This window comes from Musca domestica, unplaced genomic scaffold, assembly GCF_030504385.1.
Source record: "Musca domestica strain aabys unplaced genomic scaffold, Musca_domestica.polishedcontigs.V.1.1 15, whole genome shotgun sequence".
Lineage (NCBI taxonomy): Eukaryota > Metazoa > Arthropoda > Insecta > Diptera > Muscidae > Musca > Musca domestica.
Genome location: NW_026712207.1, coordinates 4,568,308 through 4,584,772, shown reverse-complemented (window position 1 = coordinate 4,584,772; position 16,465 = coordinate 4,568,308). Strand labels below are relative to the sequence as shown.

The following is a 16,465-nucleotide window of genomic DNA, read 5'->3' as shown; positions in this document are numbered from 1 at the left end:
CTTAACGGTTTAATGTCTGTCGCCATATGTGTGTGTGTGGACACACACAAACCCATATGCACCACTGTATGTTTGTATCTGCATATGTGTGTGTGTGTGAATGTGAAAATATGTATAAAAAGGATTGATGACTTGGCAAATAATTTGGAAACATATTATTAGCTGCTCATGTCCTTATGGAGAATTATTAAAATTTGTCTTAAATATTCCAACCCTATAACCAGATTATGGTTTCCTTTCAGGTTGGACTTCGTATGCGCCCATTGACCCTCATAAAAAGCCAAATGGGGCCAAATTCTGGCAATCGATATCTCCCAATTTTCGATTGAAATGAATTTGTTTCAGCTCATTTTCATTTAGCTCGATCGGAATTTGTTCCATGTCGAATGCGACAAGTTCGGCCCATGGACTCACAAAAAAAAAAAAAAAATGATAATAATAATCATAAAGTTAAACAAGTAAAAAAGGAAGGAAGATCGGCCGGGTCGGGCCGAACTTTTAATAGCCTCCACCATTTGGAAGGAACATGAAAATCTTCCAAAAAAAAAAAAAAAAAAAAAAAAATCCGAAAAGTACCACTTAATTGAAAATCGTTATTTGGGGGATATACGACAACGTGAACCTGCATACGAATACTTTTGTCATAGGCTAAAGTATCCATTACGAACTTTAGATACGAAATTTGTTACAATTCCGGTAAGTAATATCGTAAAAATCAACAAAAAAAAAACACCGAGTATCGGGAGGTACCGTCATACGGAGGCTATACGAAGACGTGGACCTACGTACGAATATTTTTGTCATAGGCTGCAGTATTCATTACGAACTTTTAAAACCAAATTGGAAACATTTCCGGTAAATAATATCGCAAAATTCATGAAAATACCGAGTATCGGGAGGTATCGTCATATGGGGGCTATCCGATGAAGTGGACCTGCATAAGAATTTGTTTGCCATAAGTTGTGTTACCCATTAAGATCTTCCAACACGAAATTTGTTACAATACCGGTAAATAATGTCGCAAAAATCATAAACATACCGAGTTTCGGAAGATACCGTCATATGGGGCTATACGATGACGTGGACCTGCATACGAATCTGTTTACCATAGGTTGTGTTACCCATTAAGATCTTCTAATACGACAATTGTTACAATACCGGTAAGTAATGTCGCAAAAATCATAAAAATACCTAGTATCGGAAGGTCCCGTTACATGGTGGCTATACGAAGTCGTGAACCTGCATACGAATTTTTTTAACATAGAGTGTAGTACCCATTAATATTTTCCAATACGAAATTTAAAATAATTCCGGTAAATAATGTCACAAAAATCATGAAAATACCAAAGACCGAAGACGTGGGCCTGCATACAAAGACTTTTGTCATAGGCTGTAGCACCCATTACGAACTTCAACTACGAAATTTGAAACAATTCCGGTGAATAATGTCGCAAAAATCATGAAAATACCGAGTATCAGGAGGTACCGTCAAATGGGGACTATACGAAGATATGGACCTGCACAGACAATTTTCTGTCATAGGCTGTAGTACCCAATACGAACTTTAAATACCAAATTTGAAACAATTCCGGTAAATAATGTCGCTAAAATCATCGAAATACGGAATATCGGGAGGTACCGTTATATGGGGGTTGTACGAAGGCGTGGTCCTGCACAGATAATTTTCTGTCTCAGGCTGTAGTATCCATTACGAACTTCAAATACCAAATTTCAAACAATGCCGGTGAATAATGTCGCTAAAATAATTAAAATACCGAATATCGGGAGGTACCGTTATATGTGGGCTATACCAAAACGTGGACCTACATGGTTCACTTTCAATACCAAAACTCCTGCAGACATAATATAATATATATAATATAATATAATATTTCAGTAAAATTTTATTAACCTATTTCTGTTCGTTCGGAACCTAGAGTGATTTCCACAGACGAAAAGACGGACGGACATCGCTAAATCAACATAGAATTTTATGCTGATCAATAATATATATACTTTGTGGGGTCTAAAATGCATATTTCGAGGAGTTACAAACGGAATGACAAACTTAATATAGCCTAGATACTATGGGGGAGGGTATAAAAATTAGATGTTATGTTTTTTTTTCATTGTTACGATCGATGTTACCTTAAAATCTAAAATTCCACTTCTTTCATTCATTTCCACAGAAATTCCTTCAGCTGGTCCTACAAAATCAAAATACAATTTTTTCTCATCTCAAATATTTGCCCTTTTTCCCAAAAATATAAACTTACAAAAGTTCCCAACTAAATTTACATCTGCCTACAAGTGATTCGGAAAATATTCATAGTCATGCAAAAAAAAAAAAGAAGCTCCATTTCATGGATACACAACCATCAAATGGTTCGTTTTACTGAAGCCAGCAGCAGTAGTGGTTACAAAACGAAAATATGGAGGGACAGGTTGCTCTTTGTGCTCCATATATCATTTCGGGTACAAAAGAAAGCCTTTCATCCATGGAGACAGCCAGTCAGAGATATTTTCATATTCATTTCGAGAGAATTGTAATGCTGCAGCAAAGCATAATCCTTGTGCTTGTGTGCTGGCCAACGGAATGTAATTCCTTGTTGCAGGACAGGACAGCAGCAGGAATGGAAGACAATAAATGAAGGCAGCACATAAACACAGACACTCAGTGAAGAGAGTGGGAAGGGCATGGAAACTGGAGTAGCTATAGTAGTGCTGGTATCTGGCTAATAACCAGTAGAATTGTATTGAGTGGCAATGGAAACCACAATGGCGGTAAAAGTTACGTACCACTAGAATATGCCTGGTTGGCTAGCTGACACTCCCGCTGTTCATAGTCCTGGCCCCAAAACCGATGCCATCATCCAGCCATGTTGTAATAAAAACAATGCGAATCCGGTTGTGAAAACGTCGACAAAATTAAAACGACAAAGTTCAAAGTTTAAGCGGGATAAACGTCAGTTGTTTTAAAAGCAAACTTACTGCCGCCACACAGGCCCAGGCACACACCCGGACTGCCATGAGGTTGATAAAATTTATGTCCATAGATGAAGTAAAACCGAAATGGAACCAGCCAGCCAGCAACTACCAACATTTCATATCGGTGTGGCTCAAAGCTGCTCAATGTTGTGGCCTGTTTTTCTCTCTCCAATGCTGGGATTCATGTGTTCCTATCAAAGAGCTTATGTGCATATTTTGGATTTTACTTTGTTTCCATTTTGTGGTGTGTGTGTGTTTGTGTGTGTGTGAGGCATGACAAATATTTTCCTTTTGTTTAAAGGATAAATGTAAGCCACACTTTTGATTGTATTTTAGGTTGGCCACTACTCATAAATCTGGGAATTAAAAAATGTGGAGTGACACAAATGTTAGTTTGAGAGACAGTTACAAGATAGAATGTTGGGAAATTTTGGAAAATATTGAATATCGAGGAAGATACAACTAGAATATTCGGTAAAGAATTTTATGGTTTCTAAATATTACAGCTTAGAACAGTGTTGGCTTGTTTGTTCGGGATATAATAGTATTTTGTTGTTGCAAAATGGTCAGGCTTAATCCCTTTATTTTTGTTTCTATAAAAACAACGTTTGTTTATTAGTGGAGAACGATGATAATGTTTGCCAGGGGGTAAGGCAGGGAATACCTATTTTTCGGAAAGAGCCACCAATCCGCATCAGTTCCCTTGTTTGTTGTCTGGGATAAATGGGCAAAAAATGTGTATACCCTACACCACAAGGTGGTCAGGGTATTATGTCTTTGTACATTTGTTTGTAACATGGAGAAGGAAGCGAGATAGATCCATAGTTACTTTTGAGGATCTCCATAGAATCACTTTCTGAGTTGATTTATGCATGTCAGTCCGTCTGTCCGTCAGTCCGTCTGTCCATGTATTCTTGTGAACCAAATGCAGGTCGCATTTATTATCCGATTGAGATGAAATTTTGCACAAATTATTTGTTTGGCCCAAGGATGAACCCTATTGAAATTGGAGATAATCGGTAAAAATTTAGATATAGCTCCCATATATATCTTCGTCCGATTTGCCTTTTATTGTGCACCAGACGTGTAATATCAGCCCCAATAGTATGGAATTCTGCACATACAACCAAATTAGGTCTGAAAATAAGTATGCCAAATTTGATCGAAATCGGTTCAGATATAGTTATAGCTCCCATATACATTGTACATCCGATTTGTTATTTTTGTCCTCCGCAGCCGTAATATGCACTCTGTTACAACAATATTTAAGGAAATATATCAAATGCAGCTGAGAAATACCTTTGCTAAATTTTATCGAGATCGGTTCAGATTTGGATATAGCTCCCATATATAACTTCGTCCGATTTACCTTTTATTGTGCACCAAACGTCTAATATTTGTCCAAATGGGATGGCACTTACGACCGAATCGAGGCTAGAAGCTAGTATGTCAAATTTGGTGAAGATCGGTTCAGATATAGCTATAGCTCCCATACATATTGCTCATCCGATTTGTTACATTTGTTACCCACAGCCGTAATATGTACTCTGTAACAACGATGTTCAGGGAAATATATCAAATACAGCTCAGAAATATCTTTGCCAAATTTTATCGAGATCGGTTCAGATTTGTATATATCTCCTATATATATCTTTATCTGATTTCAAATTAATTTTGCACCAAATGGGCAATACAAGTCCGAATTTAAAAGATACAAATGATTCGGCATATTTAGTCCTCTGAACTTTAAATTATAATCATATCGTGTATGATTAAATTCTCCCATAAAAACTTTTAATTGTTATGTGGAGCTCTACTAAATTAGCAAAGTGGTGTAGGGTATCATAAAGTCGGCCCCGCCCGACTTTAGGACTTTCTTTACAGGTTTTTTGTCTAAGATACTTGGGCAAAAAAAAATTTTTTGTCATAGAAGTTATTTTTAAAATAACTTCTGGGGAGAATATCCCAGACAAAAAAACAAGGGAACTGATGAGGATTGGTGGCTCTTTCCGAAACCTAGGTATCCCTCTAATTTAAGTCTAATTCTAATTAAATACGATATTCAAGTCTAATTCAAATACGATATTCACAGCAAAAAATAAGAACCTTCAGACCAAAACTAGAGAATCCTGAAGACACCTTAAACTGCAGAGGTATCTCAAACATTATCTAAATAAAACAAGTAATTAAGTATCAATCGATTTTCCAACAGATATGTTCTCAGAAATTCAGGTCTTGACTGTCGACAGAAATCGGAAGTAATTCTTCAATTTCGGAAAAAATTAATTTTAGACCCCCAGTCATATGGCTACAGAGGGTATAGTACAGGGTGAGATGAAAAAACTGCAACCAACACTGTCAAATCTAAGCCGCTCGTTAGACAACTAATAAAATTATTCCAGTTACAGCTCATTGTATTGTTTACAAGCGTACAAAAGCATTTTGGTGAGAATTTTCCAGAAAAAAAATTATTCGTGATGGAATTCACGCGTCGCAGTGGCCGAAAAATTGCTCGTGAGCTGAACATATCGCAATATTCCATTCGGCAAATACTGAAAAATGAGCTCGGGGTAAAGCCATTGAAATTCCAAAAAGTGCATGAAATTACACCGCAACAGAAAGAAAATAAACTCAAAAGAGCTAAAGAGTTACTTTGCTCGGCTGAAAGTGGTGAACTGCCGAATTTCGTTTCCTCCGTCTCCGATGAGAAAACATTCTTTGTCGAGCAGTTTGTAAACAAACAAAATGGTCGTGTTTACTTCCTAAAGAGGTTAGCTGAAAATGTGCACCTTCGGTTGGCCACCAGAACCCAAGCGCCGGCAATGATGGTGTGATGGTGTGGGCCGCCATAACAGCCGATGGTCGCTCACCGCTCATATTATGCGACCGTGACATCAGAATAAATGCCGAAGATTATCGCGAAAAAATTCTGGATTGTGTATTAAAGCCTTGGGCACGCAAACATTTTGGCCACAGACCTTGGACATTCCAACAAGACCTAGCACGCGACACCCATGAATGGTTACAAAATTGGATTTCTCGCTTCATTTCCAACGCACAATTGCCATCAAAATTTCCGGATACCAATCCGTTGGACTATTGTGTCTGGAGTTTTTTTGGAAAGCAAGGTTGGCACTAAAAATACTAAAGTGTCGATCACCTCAAGCAAGCGCTTCGCCGGGAATGGGCCAAAATACCGCAGAGCAACATTCGGGCAGCGTGTGACGGTTTCTGAATACTCAATTTTGATATTGAAGTCTCTGTTGGTATCTGGAATTTAGATATGATGGTCGTTTTGGAAATGTGTACAGTAATTGTACGAAAATTCTAAATAGTACTAATTTTGATTTTTGGTAAAAGAATAGAGCTGATATTCTGAAATTTGATACAGATGTTGGTGTCTGTGGTTAAGATATAGCGGAGGTTTTGGAAATGTGTGTCATAATTGTTCGAAAAGTACTACGTGATACTAAATTGGGTATTGGGTTAAGGGATAGAGCTTGAATCCCGAAATTTAATATTGAGGTCTCTGTTGGTATCTGAGATTGAGTTATATAGTTTTTTATAAGTTTTCGGAAATGTGTACTACAATTGTACTAAAAGTACTAAATTTGGTCTTGGTTGAAAGGATTGGGCTGGAATCCTCAAATTTTATATTGAAGTCTCTCATGGTACTAATTTTGGATTACTGTTAGTGCCGAGGATGGAGTCATATAGATTGGTTTTGGTATACGTACTAAATGTTAACTTGGTATCGGTGAAGGGATGTAGCTGGAATCCCGAAATTTGATATTAAGGGTTCCGTTGTTATCTGGGATTGACGTGTGCGGTGCTTTTGCAATTGCGCACTATAATTGTTCGAAAAGTATTAAATTTGGTATTGGATGAAGGGGCAAAGGTAGGACCATAAAATTGTATATTCCGATACGATTGAGACATGGAACGGTTTGGCAAACGAGTACTAAAATTTTTCGAAAAGCAAAAAATGTTACTGAATATGCTATTGAGTGTATGTATAGAGCTGGAATCGGGAAATTGTTTATTGAGGTTTCTGTTGGTATCTGGAGGTGGCTTTAAAAATGCATGCTATAATTGTTCGAAAAGTACTAAATAGTACTAATTTTGGATCACTGATGGTATTTAGGATGAAGAGATGTAGATTATTTTGGATATACGTACTAAATGTTACTGAATACAGTATTGGGTGAAGGGATAGAGCTGAAATTCTGAAATTTGATATTGAGGTCACTCTTGGTTTTTAGGGTTACATATTTTTGAATATATATATATATATATATATATATATATATATATATATATATATATATATATATATATATATATATATATATATTCTTGATGAAAGTAAAATTCTAAGTCCATTTAGCTTTCTCCGTATGCCTGCATTTCGGTCTGACCGTCTATCTGTATGTTGTAATCTCGCTATCTTTGGAGCGAATTCAGATAGAAAGCTAACATTTAACACACATGTGTATTTTGCCAGTAGGCGGGTTAAGTTCGTAAATGGGCCATGTAGGTAAATGTTTTCAATTATTATTCCGAATTATTATTCCAAATTTCGTATTAATAGGTAATAGGTACTATAGCATATGACAAAAATCGCGTGTGTAGGTCTACCTCTTCGTATAGCCCTTATATAACGATACTTCCCTATATTCGGTATTTTAATGATTTCAGCGACATTACTCACTGGAATTGTTTAAAATTTCGTATTTGAACTTCGAAATCGGTACTAGAGCCTATGACAAAAATCGTCTATACAGGTCCACGCCTTCGGAGAGCCCCCATACAACGATACCTCCCTATATTCGACATATTGATGTTTTTTATTGATGATTATAATTCAACAGAATTGTTTTAAAATTCGTATTTGAAGTTTGGAATCGGCACTTCAGCCTATGAGAAAAAATTACTTATGAAGCAACACTTCATCGTATAGCCCCCATAAAAGGGTTTTCATTTGAGAGGTATTTTCTAAGGACTTTATTTAAAATTTTTGAAGTTCCTTCTAATTGGGGGAGCTTTTTACTTGTTTATATTAAAGTTATTGTCTATTTCAATTGTTAAATATTACTCGATGGCCATCCAAATTGATAAGCTTCTATCCAGCTCTAAACTCTAGCCCCATGCAAAATTCCGAGTCGATTGGTCTATTATTGCGACCTCTAGAACAAATTCAAAATTAAGATTCTGTTTTTGGTAAATACTATGCGATCATCTTTTCCAAACCTCCATGCAAAATTTAGTTAGGATGGGCCATAATTACGACCTGTAGTGTGGCTACAATTGAACATGGAGAGACGGGTAGACGGACAGGCGGACATACATAGCCAGATCTACTTAACTCGGAGAGGTAGGAAGATCGATATATAACTTCCTAAGTCTTGGACCAATATTTCTAGGTGTTACATATTTTTTGGTCCAATTAAACTTATATAAAAAGTGGACAGGTATTATTTATGATGGCGGGTTTTCCGATATTAAAATATTCGCAGAAAATAATGCTTATCCGATGACCCTCCAAAATGGTACGCTTCTGCACTGGTCCAAATCGACGCATAAGCGTGACTACAAATTGGCCTAGACAGACTGACGGATGGACACGTAGCTAGTTCGATTCAGCTCCGTGAGATAGAGGCATCGATACACAATGCCTTGGACCAATATTTCGTAGTGTTACAAAAATTTTTGGGCCATGTGTAAAAGACGGATTTCACGCCATGATCTTGTGGAAGGCCCTTTGTAGCCATAAGGTTCAGGATGTGAAAAAAAAATGTTCTTCTTACAATGTAAGACGACACCATTTTTGATTGATCCCAAAGCACACACATAAAAATAAAAAACATCTCATATGGTGTTATCTCATAAAAACCAAAAAGCTACTAAAAACTGCTAACCTCATATTTTGTCCGCAACTATTTTATGTCCACACACCCGACATCCAACACACACTGTATCATCTAACTTGCAACAAATGCCTGGAGTTGACATCCGTTCCTCATTCATATGCGAGACGATAACAACAGCAAAAAAGACATATTCATACCTTAGCAAAGGAATTCATAACACACATATCCTTGCTAACCTCAGTTACGATCCTTTTGATGGCAACAACTTCTGAAAGATGTTTTCCTGTGGAAGAACAGATATTTTATTATTTTTTACGGATTTTACTCTCCACGTCTGTCCGTCAAACAAAGGAAAATGTGTGGAGGTCTAACTTTTTGGCGGTTAAATGCAAATTTTGGTGGGAGCAAATGAAACTAATAAAATCTGGCAATTTTTGGGAAGGTATCCTTTTTCTATGTGTATGTATGTCTGTGTGTGTAAATCGAATATGAAAGTCACATTGCTTCGAGCTTCAAATGTATGATATTTATGCCTAAATACAGTCAAAATATTTGCATACTCGTTAACGGAAACCATACTTGTTTTTGGGGGGACGAAATTAGTTGCCTGGTTTTCGCTTCTTAAACAACAGCCACTTATTTTTTTTTTTTTGTTGCGGTTGCGGAAAAGTTTTTTTTCAATCACACTCAAACACACACACCCTCAATGGCCCTCATTCAGCCTAAAGAAAGGCATAGGAATTGCCATGTTCCTTTTTGGGGATGTTGATTTTTTTTCGGGGAGTTTGGGTGTAGGTGGAGTTTAGCCAGGAGCTTTCAATCCGGTCTTCTCCATTGTGGCAATTTGTTTACCATTATAATGCTATTAGCATCTTCCTGAATGCGAGAATGACTGACTGACTGACTGGCTGGCTGTTGTTTTGTGGTGCTACCATTATGTGTGTTGTTGTTCAGACTAAATGGAGTGTATTTTACAGCCTTCTCCTGCCAGCTCTTGGGCAAAAGAAGGCGTTTCCCATGCAAGGTAATTCCAGGGGTATCATTAAAAGTTGCTTTGGTTTGTTGTGGCAACAAATTCGAAAGTCATTCAGTCTGGGGAACTTTTTGTGTGTAAGGACATACGAATAGACGAATGGATGGATGGATGAATGGCTGACCTTGTTGTTGTGTTTCTCTTATCCAGGATATTAAATAACCCGAGGCCGTATTGTTTATTGTGTGCACGTGTAAGTGCTTTTTAAACGGGTGCTCCATTACAAATGCCCGGAATGACTTTTGTTTAACCGGCACCCACAGTAAACAGCAGTAACATTTAACATTTGGCACGTAACATCACGTACATATTTTATTTTCAGAAGAGAATCATTGTAGATGAAATGGAAGGGTAATAATAAGGGGAGAGGGTATTTATAAATATTTATAATTTTTTTTTTTTTAAATTTTCAGAGATTCGTTAAAAATTATCTGAAAAATGACAAAGTTTCCGGTTTTGACAGTTCTTTAAGAAATGCTTTTAAAAAACACCCTCTCTTAAGTTTTGAAGTTAACATTTTAAGAATATATTTGAGCGACCATCAAGGCCAGTAACTTGGATATTTGTGAACTTCTTTTCAATGAGTAAAACTTTTTTCGAGGTTTATTTTCTGAAATTGTATAATTTGAATTTTATCTGCATTTTTAGGAATTTTTTCCAAGACCAAATATTAATTTCTACGACATTTTTTAAGGACCAAAACCAGGATTTTAAGTAATATTTTTAGAATTTTTTTTTGGGACCAAAATGTGGAATTAAAAAAAATTTTTTGAGAATTTTTAGGGGAATAAAACTTGGATTTTAGAGCTTATTGGAGAATATGAACCATAACACTGGTTTTTTAAAAATATTTTTGAGAGACAAAAACACCGATTTTTCAAAAGAAAACCAGTAAGGAAAGGTTAAATGTCGGGCGGGGCCGACTATATGATACCCTATACTACTATGCATATTTTGTAGAGTTCACGTAAAAATGGTTTATATTGGGCATTTCTGAGCTCTATGAGATATATATAATACCATTATTGTAGAGAACATATTCCGAAAGTGGGAGATTTATACACGAAATCGGTTGAAACATATATATGGAAGCAAATTAGATACACTCGCTTATAGGCTAAATTCGGTTAGAAGTGCAAAAATTCACTCCATTTGGGCTAAAATTAGCTATTTGGTGGAAAACACACCTGAAATCGGATAATGAGCTATATCCAAATCTGAACCGATCTTTATAAAATTGAAACCAGTTATTTCTTGGCTGTATCTACTACCAAATATTGTTCTTGTATCGAGCATTTTACAAATTTAAGGGACTTATACACCAAATCGTATGAAACATAAAAATGGGAGCTATAGCTATATCTGAACCGATTTTCACCAAATTTGATGTGATTGCTTCTAGGCTGAACTCGGTCGGATGTTACAAAATTCAGGACATTTGAGCTGATATTGGCCATTTGGTGGTCAATTAACCTAAAATCCGAATCCAAAATCGGCCGAAGATATATATAGAAGCTATATCCAAATCTGAAGCAATTTCTATAAAATTTAAAACAGCTATTTCTGGGTGCCAAATATCACATTAAGAATGTGAGGAACTTATACACAAAATCGGATGAAACAAAAAATGGGCGCTATAGCTATATCTGAACCGATTTTCACTAAATTTGATGTGCTTTCTTCTAGGCAAAATTCGGTCGGATGGGCCAAATTTCAGGCTATTTGGGCTGATATTTGCAATTTGGTGCACAACTAACCCGAAATCGGTTGAGGATATATATGAGGGGTGTATCAAAATCTGAACCGATCTTGACAAAATTTGATACACTTATTTCAGAGCTGTATCTGATATCTGGTACCAAATACGTAGCATATTACGCTTGTGAGGGACTTAAAATCCCAAATCGGATGAAACATTTATATGGGAGCTATAGCTATATCTGAACCGATGTTCTCCAAATTTGATTTACTTGCTTCTAGACTTCATTCGGTGGGATGTAACAAAATACACGTCATTTGGACTTATATTAGCCATTTGGTGCATAATATCTAAATCTAATCCGATTATCACCAATTTCAACAGGGTTCGTCCTTGGGCCAAACAAATATTGTTTGCAAATATTTCATCTCTATCGGATAATAAATGCGACCTGCATTTTGTTCACAATATTACGTGGACGGACGGACTGACATGCAAAAATCTAAAAATCTAAGGGAGGAATTTCAAGATTTTTTTTTGAGGAATTTTTTAGAATATTTTTGAGGGACAAAATCATTAATTTTTCGAAAGAATAAAATGTAGATTTTTAATTATTTAGAAAAAGTATTTTGAATTTGAAAAATATTGGTAAAAAATAAAATATTAATTTTAGACCAAACCGTTGGTTTTTACGTGTATTTTCGAGGAACCGGGACGTGGATTCTTAAAAATAAGTTTTAAATTTATTCAACCGACGATGTTTATGACGGCTTTCTACAATATTTTCGGGGGAATAAAATGAGGAGTTTACGTGTATTTATAAGTTTTTTTCTGAAGATACATCTGAGGGACCAAAAATTTGATTTTCGTGAGCACTAAATCTGAATTTTTTAATATATTTTTTAAATGACTATTATACGGATTTCTGCACCCTATAACGCTATGCGCTGGGGGTATTATAAGTTTGATTGGGCCAAAAAGTTGTTAACACCGCAAAATATCGGTCCTAGAGCCACAATATAGCTTAGTGTGTCCGTCTGTTAGGGTCGAAAGTAAAGTCTACTGTTATTGGAGGCTATCGGAATGTACCAAAAACAGAAAATTTCCTTATTTTGCAATTACTTAACAGGACACAATAATAGACTAATCGATGCGGAATTTTGCGTGACAAAAGAGATTTAGACGGGGCAGAAGCCTTTCAATTTGAATGGTCATTGGATAATGTTTTGAGAATGAGAATCGGATGCTCCTTTCGCATTTTATGAACATTTTGTTATTCAATCTTTTGACACCTTTGTGGGGAAGGTACCAGAAGGAGTGGGTCGATATATTCCATCTTCACATCAGATCTTGTATTGGTAGAACTAATATAGCTTCTTCACACAACATATTATGTTAGAAAAATATTTGGGTGTGTGAAATTTGAAGATAATCGGATGCATATTATTATGAATGGATGCATATTAGCTTATGAACGTTTTAATTTTTAAAAATTTTGACACCTTTGTGGGTAAGTACCCGAAGGAGGGTACATCTTTAAACCAGAGCTTGTGTTACTAAAAGTAATAGAAAGTGTGAAGTTTGGAGAGAAACGAATGCTTATTTCGTACTTTTTGAATATTTTGGTTATTCAAAATGTTGACCCCTCTCTGAGGGAGATACCAAAAGGAGGGGACCAATATATCCTATCTTCACACCAGATCTTGCTTCAACAAAAGATTTTTATGTGTGAGATTTGAAAAGAGACGGGTCTGTATTTCTTATATATGAATGCTGTGGTTATTTCATTTTTTTGACTCTTTTCGATTTCGATTAGACACGTTTTGGTCGTATCAAATGATGTATACAGCCATAAGGCTGAAGGTATAAAAATCCACGATTCAGGCTTTCATAATCGATATTCCATTTCTCAAGAAATTGTACGTTTTTTACTTTTTTAATCGCTCAAAAATATATTAAAAACCCACTTTTCTTGATTTTGGAGTGACTAAAATTTTTTTCTCCAAAAAGTCAATGTTTATGGCTTTGACAGTGGTCCAAAAATTGTCCCCATGTTTCTGGCTTTGACAGTCGCCAAAAAGAATTCCAACAAAATCCAAGTTAGTGGTTTGATTTGATTTCTGAAAAATATTTCGAAACAGAAGTTGCTGGCTTTGAGAATCCACCAGAAAATATTCTTAACCAGTAAAGAAAGTCTTAAAGTCGGGCGGGGCCGACTTTATGATACCCTACACCACTTTGGTAATTTAGTATATCTGCACATAACAATTAAATGTTTTTATGGGAGAATTATTATAATTATAATTTAAAGTTCAAAGACTAAATATGCCGAAGCATTTGTATCTTTTAAATTCGGACTTGTTGTGCCCATTTGGTGTACAATTAATCTGAAATCGGATAAAAATATATATGGGAGCTATATCGAAATCGGAACCGATCTCGATAACATTTGCCAAAGATATTTCTGAGCTGTATTTGATATATTTCCCTGAATATCGTTGTTACGGAGTGCATATTACGGCTGTGGGTAACAAATATGACAAATCGGATGAACAGTGTATATGGGAGCTATAGCTATATCTGAACCGATCTTCACCAAATTAGACATACTAGTTTCTAGACTCAATTCGGTCGTAAGTGCCAAATTTCATCCAATTTCGGCAAATATAAGACGTTTGGTGCACAATCAAACGTAAATCGGACGAAGTTATATATGGGAGCTATATCCAAATCTGAACCGATCTCGATAAAATTTAGCAAATGTATTTCTGAGCTGTATTTGATATATTTCCCTGAATATCGTTGTTACAGAGTGCATATTACGGCTGCGGAGGACAAAAATAACAAATCGGATGAACAATATATATGGGAGCAATAGCTATATTTCAACCAATTTCGATCAAATTTAGCATACTTATTTTCAGGTCCAATCTGATCGTACGTGCAAAATTCCATACTATTCGGATTGATATTACACGTTTGGTGCACAATAAAAAGCAAATCGGACGAAGATATATATGGGAGCTATATCTAAATTTTTACCGATTATCTCCAATTTCAATAGGGTTCGTCCTTGGGCCAAACAAATGATTTGTGCAAAATTGCATCTGGATAGGGCATTAAATGCGAACTGTTCTTTGTTTACAAAAATACATGGACAGACGGACAGACGGACGGACATGCATAAAACGACTCAGAATGTGATTCTATGCAGATCATCAAAAAGAACTATGGGTCTATCTCGTTTCCTTTTGCCTGTTACAAACAATGCACAAAGACATAATACCCTGACCACCTTGTGGTGTTGGGTATAAAAATTCACATTTCTAGATTTAACAGTGAGTCAAAAAAAAATTGAAAAAAATCCTAGTTTCCGACTCCCTTTCAATATGTTTTTAATATTTCTATAAAAATATGGTTTTGACTTTAAGACCATCTCAACATTCTGTTTAAAGTCGTTTTTTTCTGGCCTTGATGTTATTTGATACAACAGTTTAGTAAAAATGACTTGGTATTGGCTTTAAGTTTCTTTCAAAATTTTCTTAAAAATCCCTTATCTCTTGATTTTACAGTGGCTCTCAAAGTATTATCAACAATTTCTAATTTTTTTTTTTTTTTTTTTTGGCTTTGATACCCCGCCTAAAAAAATTCTTCAAAAAATCCTCTTTGATAGTCCATCTTCAAATATTCTTAACAATCTCACCTTTCTGGCTATCCAAGCCGGCAATACCTTGTAATATATTGTTAGAAAAATTCTTGTTTAAGATTGTGGTATATGCCCAAAATATATTGTTAACTAAAATTTATCCTCCGACTGCTATAATCTAACATTTTCTCATCATGAATATCTATTCAAAATTTTAAGGATGTCATAATGCATGGTATTCGACATCTGTTTAAAACCACTAACCTTTGAACTACTTAAATCGCTTCTTAAAATATTTAAATTTATAAAACTCTCTATCTCTCCCATGAGAACACTATTCACCGAAAACAATTCACTTCTCTAGCTCGTGCCAACGAATTTTCAATTTTCCCATTGCACATCCCCCCCTCCGCGGTTATGATGATTGAGAAATCTAAATGTATTCTTTTGGGATGTAAATTTCATTTTGATACGCTAAATTATTGAAATTTGTTCAGGCTCATCAGCCGGGAGCAGCAGTCGAAGCCACCCCCCGAAATTCCATTGGCAACGACGATTGGTTTGAGTCGATTCTTGTTTTGGAATTCGTTACAGTCTGATAGAATTTGCAACGCCAGACTATTAAACAATAACTAAACCACATAAATTGTTGGCAAATCCTGGGAACCTTCGCTACTTCTCCTTCGTGGCTTTATTTTTCAATTCATTCGTTTTGTGAAAACAAGACAAGTTAATAAGGACGATGATGGTGATTGTTCCGAAAAAAAAAGGAAAATGTATAACAATTGTGGGAACAAGTAGAATTAATGGTGACAACAGAATAATATGACCATACAAAAATTGTACGAGTGAAACGTATGTTAGGTGGCAATGGATGAGGGGTGGTGGTGGGGGGAGATAAGGGAAACTATTTGTAAAAATTATTACGAAAGCATAACGAAATGTGTCGATTTTAATTGAAAAAATGGTGCATGGTTGACTTGTGGACGTCGTTCTAAGAACTTATGCTCTTTAAAGGGGTCAACCTGAAATTTGGCAGAAATTTAAAAAAAAATTGATATCTCAAACTGTGCTCATATCAAATATTTCTTGTTTTGAAGTCTTTGAAAAGAATTTGATGTTGAATTAAAGCAAGTTAAAAAGCATTACTGCCGGCCAGGCCGAACTTTGAATACCCTCCACCATTTGAAACGAATTTGGAAATTGTCAAAAAATAAAATCCTTAAAAA

The 16,465-nt window shown here is 35.7% G+C and overlaps 1 protein-coding gene across 2 annotated transcripts in view; it reads right to left on the bottom strand.

Moving 5' to 3' along the window:
* LOC101899712 (protein vein) overlaps positions 1-16,465 on the bottom strand; it is a 217,580-nt gene that overhangs the window by 199,752 nt on the left and 1,363 nt on the right. The window lies entirely within an intron of this gene.